Source organism: Narcine bancroftii, chromosome 11, assembly GCF_036971445.1.
Source record: "Narcine bancroftii isolate sNarBan1 chromosome 11, sNarBan1.hap1, whole genome shotgun sequence".
Classification (NCBI taxonomy): domain Eukaryota; kingdom Metazoa; phylum Chordata; class Chondrichthyes; order Torpediniformes; family Narcinidae; genus Narcine; species Narcine bancroftii.
Genome location: NC_091479.1, coordinates 71321466 through 71326697, shown reverse-complemented (window position 1 = coordinate 71326697; position 5232 = coordinate 71321466). Strand labels below are relative to the sequence as shown.

The 5232-nt window shown below is 38.6% G+C and overlaps 1 long non-coding RNA gene across 1 annotated transcript; it reads right to left on the bottom strand.

Annotated features, from left to right (window-relative positions):
- Positions 1-1439: 1439 nt before the first annotated feature.
- Positions 1440-4818, bottom strand: LOC138745535 (uncharacterized). The gene is made up of 2 exons (XR_011346326.1): positions 4604-4818; positions 1440-1597 (listed from the first exon to the last, which is right to left on the bottom strand). It is a non-coding gene; the product is annotated as an uncharacterized lncRNA (long non-coding RNA).
- Positions 4819-5232: the final 414 nt, after the last annotated feature.

Below are 5232 nucleotides of genomic sequence, written 5' to 3'. Positions count from 1 at the left end.
GGGTGCTCCAGTTTCCTCCAAAATGTGCAAGGTTTTAGGTTAATTGGCAATATGGGTTTCAATGGTCAGAATCAGCTTCTACCATATTGTAACTAAATTCAAACATGAAAAACTACAGTGAACTCCACAGGCAATCTAGCAAGAAAGTTCTAACATTCATACAATCGTACAAAGAAGGAGAGCAAAAGCACAGTGACAGAGCAATGATGCAAAAGATCAATTCATACAAAGAAGGGCAGCATGGGAGCACTATTTTGGGGTTCACTCAGCAGCCCAATGGTTTTGGGGATTTCACACTCTTAAACCTCCCTGATGAGAGGAGGGAGAAGAGAGTGTTTGGTGTGCCAGTCTGTTGGTTTGCCTTTCCTAGGCAGCTGGAATCCCGTTGACGTGAAGGAGGCCTGCGCGATGTTCTGAGCTGCATTCACTGCCTTCTGCAGCGTAGAATCATAAAAAATTACAGCACAGAAACATTCCCCTTTGGCCTTTCTAGTCTGTGCTGAACCATTTCTTTTTTGCCTACTCCCACTGACTTGCACCCAGTCCATGGCCCTCCATGCCTCTCCCATCAATGTACCTGCCCAAATGTTAAAATTGAGCCTGCATTCACCGCTTCAGCTGGCAGCTCATTCCACACTCCCACCCCTCTCCGTGTAAAGAAGTTCCCCCTAAACTTTTCCCCTTTCACCTTTAACCCATATCCTCTGGTTTGTATCTCACCTACCCTCAGTGGAAAAAGACTGCTTATATTTATTGTCTATCCCCCTCAATTTTAAATACCTCTATCAAATCTCCCCTCATTCTACGCTCCAGGGAATAAAGTCCTAACCTGTTGAACAGCTTCTTCCAATCTTGGACTGAGTATCTCCCAAACCAAGCTGCAATGCACCCAGCAAGAATCTGCTTGATGGAACACCCGTAGAAGTTGTTGTCTGACATGGGATACATCCTTTCCAATGAAAGTTGCTTTTAACTTGCAGGTTGTACAAAGACAAATAGTGTGTTTTCTAGTTATAACTTGTGTTGGCACAGTTTAAAGCCGAGAAATAACTTCAATTCTATCTTCCTGCTTCCATTTCACACTGTTTTGGTTTTATTAAATATTCTCTTTACCTCTAACTACCCTCTTGATACAAGTGATTTGCGCTGGAAATCAGAATATGTGCTGGCAGTCCCTATCAATGCACCTACAATCCAGCTCTGATATTAACTGATCAAAGACACAAAGCCAATTCATTCTCACTCATCAAGCTTGAAGCTTGGTGGTCTAAAACAGAGAAAGGTTTTTAATGTCAATTTGCATTATACAGTCAACCACTTCATGACTTATTAGGGACTCGCACATTACAAGATTGCACATCGGTTTATTCTTTTTCAGCATTCTGTATGACACTGGAAACTTAAGTTATGAATGACTGCTCAGTGTGGAAGTACTGTAATTTGTTTCATTTTGTTTATTTTCCCCTTTGCTTGAATGTAAGTGAAAATTTCAGATTTGCTCCTTGATTTTTAATGAAGCTGCATACGACAGATCACAGGGGTCATCGTGATGTTTACCTCATGGTTTATTGGTGAGATCAATGGAAGTGATCTACAGCTTTAAAAAAAACAATTTACACCTTAAATTAAATGATGAGCACAATCCCTCCTTTGCCAATTCTTCAGATAAGAGTGAATAAGTTATGTCAGCTGTTATTGTGAGCCACATTTCAAGTATACTAATATTGTGAAGAGCCTCCGAATCAAAAATAAAGAAATTTGGCCAAAAGTAGGGGGAGCAAAATTGAAATAAAGAAGCAAATGGTCTTTGAAGCATTTAGCTATAAGGGAAAACTTTTGCAAAGCTCAAGACATACTCTTTATAAAATAAACCTTTCCCATATTAGAAATGAATGTTTCACAAAAAGATCTATTTATTTGACTACTAATTTAATGAGAATCCAAATACCCCTGTGGAATGCAGAGCATAAAACTGAATCTGACAATCAATTTACAAGCAAGAATGTTGCATTCATTGAAAGCCTTTCATAAATAATGACAAACTTTAAAAAAATATATATTGCAGAGAATGCAACTCATGAAATTTAAGAGTGATGAAAAAAAAGTACAATTAAAAATGTCATAAAAACTGGAGGGGATCAGGACTTATTACCATCACAGATGTTAGGCTGGGATACAAAATATTGGCTGTAACGGTACTGTGGTTGAATTGCTGAACGAGCAGTCAGAAGTATGGGCTTTTATCCAATCTCACCATGCAACTGGGATATTTAAATTCAGGAGTTTAAATAAAGATGGAATATTTCAAATAATTGCAGCAGTAACCATGAAGCTAAATGGATCTTTGCAAATTCCCATCTGGTCACTAACATCCTTTAAGTCAGGAAATCTGTCAATCTTACGCTATCTGGTCTATCTGTGAGTGTAGGGCCATAACTTACCTGCCTTTGCTTAGAGATAATTATAGATGGGTAGTAAATACTGTCACCGCCATTGATAGAGACATCCCATAAATTATAAATTAAAAAAAACTTAACTGGCTATTGAAGTTGAATAATTCAGAACATTTAAAACTAATTAAAGAACACTGCACATGATACATACTGAGGAATGGACTCCAGAAATTATGCAAGTAGAACCTTAAACCATAGAATACTTCAGCCCAGAAAAAAGGCCCTTTGGCCCATTTGGTCTCTGCTGAACTGTTAATCCCAATGACCTGCACCCAAACCATAACCCTCCATACACCTCCCATCCAATATTTCATACATGTCAAAATGGACCCTGCATTTACCACTGTCTGGCAAGCTCATTCCACACTCTTACCACCTTCCATGGGAAGAAGTTCACCCTAATGTTCCCTTTAAACATTTCTCCTTTCACTCTAAACCCATGTCCTCTAGTTCTTGTCTCAACTAACCTCAATGAAAAAACCCTGCTTGCATTTACTCTTTCGATAACTCTCAATTTCATACACCTCTATCAAATCTCCCCCTCCTTCTGTAACACTCTGGGGAATAAAATCTTAACCTGTTTAATATTCTGTTCTTCCAATCCAGTGGTTCTCAGCCTTTTTCTTTCCACTTAAAGTATTCCCTATTCCATAGGTGCTTTGTAAAGGATTACTTATGTGAGTGGGAAGTAAAAGGCTGAGAACCATTGTTCTAATCGTACTTAATTGACTTGTTATGTGCACGGTTTCATAACTCTAAAGGAAATGGGCCAATGACAATTTTTCTCAAGCAAAATATTTCAGTAACAATTGAGTCTAGAGCAGTGATTCTCAACCTTCCCTTCCCACTCACGTCCCACCTAAAGCAACCCCTTACTAAGCACTGATGGCTTAGGGATTACTTAAAATGGAAAGAAAAAGGTTGAGAACCACTGCTCTAATTCCAGCAACATCTTTGTAAATCTTCTCTGCACTCTTTCAATCTTATTAATATCTTTCTTGTAGATATATGATAAAATGGGCAGCATGGTTGGAGTAGTGGTTAATGCAACAGCGTTATAGTGCCAGCAATGGGGACCGTGTTTAGAATCCTGCGCCATAACATTGTTCATTCCCCTGTGTCAGTGTAGGGTTTTCCCAGGGGCTCTGGTTTCCTCCTGCCATTTCAATCATACAGAGTTGTAGGTTAATTGGGTGAACTTAGGTGGCCTGGGCTCGTGGGGAACAGTCTAAACAATTTTTTAAATTAAACATAAAATTAAAATTTGCACACGATACTCAAAATTTGGCCTCACCAATACAACTTTACCATAACATCCCAACAGTTCAGGAAATCATGTGTCTGTATTTCCATATCCCTCTGTTCTACTGCTCTCCTCAGTGCCCTACCATGTACTGCATTTGTCATACCTTGGATAATCCTCCCAAAGTGAAACACCTCACATTTGTTTACATGAAAAAATGTTGCACAATGAAAAAGTCACATAATGACTCCTTGTACGACTTTATGATTTTAATAACATTTTTGAAAATAATTGGATGAAAAATAGTCCCTGGTAAAAGGAGTTTTCAGAAGGTTTGAATACTGAACCACTGTCTGCACTGAACAGATAAGCTGGAAAGACAAAGATTCAGTCACAATGGAGAGCAGTGATAAACAGTATTCAATTCTAAACCTTAGTTGGTAGAAGAACCACAAAAATGAAGCCAAACTTTCTTGGATCATAGGCGCCACACCAAAAAAAAATAGAAATCTGAATATACAATAGAAACCAACATTGCAAAGCATTAATGTTCTGGAAAGTTGGGGTTCTTACTCCATGACTTTTTCATGTAGTTCAGTGAATCACTGAGTCAGAAATGTCACAGGCCCTGCCCACCACTCTATGATCATTGCAGTAACTTGTTAAAAAGTGTTTGAGACATTGCAATTGACATCAGTTTCCTCCACTGAGGAATAGAAACTATCTAATTCACAGCAGGGAGTCACAAGAGCCTGTAAATGCTGGTATCAGCAAATGCCAAATGTGAGTCTCTGATATCCTTCAGTAAGCAGGATATTAGTTATCACCAAATTAGTTCAGTCAAATTCCTAAATATTGCACAAATCTGCACACAAATCTTCTAAACAGATCACAAGCTTACACTTACAATGGAAGCACAAAAGTCTTGTCGCGTCTGGGGAATGTCAGATGTGTCAAATCAGCATAAACCCAGTCATTTAAAAAAAGTTAGATGATAAATTAGCTGTGAACAGATTGTGGGGTAGGAATTCATTCTAAGCTGTGTGCGTTAAATACACGATTATAGCAACATATACAGTGTCACTCAGTCGATTAACCCCAATCGAACCAAATATCTAAAACTAACCCTAACCCCCTCCATGACATGGATGCAATTGTGATGTCATGCTGGCTGACCAGCCAATCCCATCCAACAGGATTGAAAGCACCAGACCAGAAACCAAAATGGAGTGAAGCACAGAAGTCCACACTAAAAACACACAATAAATTCTGGAGGAACTCAGCTGATCTTGTAGCATCCTTGGGAAATAAAGATATATTACCAACATTATAAACTTGAGCCCTTCAAGCAAAAACCAGGCAGGGTCTCCTTAAAGACAGTGAAAAGTAGGAGGGAGAGGAGTCCAGACCAATAAACAAAAGTTGTTAATTCGATATTCAAGATTCAACTTATTGTCATGTAATAAAGACAGTGCAATATTACACAAAATTTGTTTTCATCTGCCTTAAGCAGACAGATTCACCATAGCCATCAAC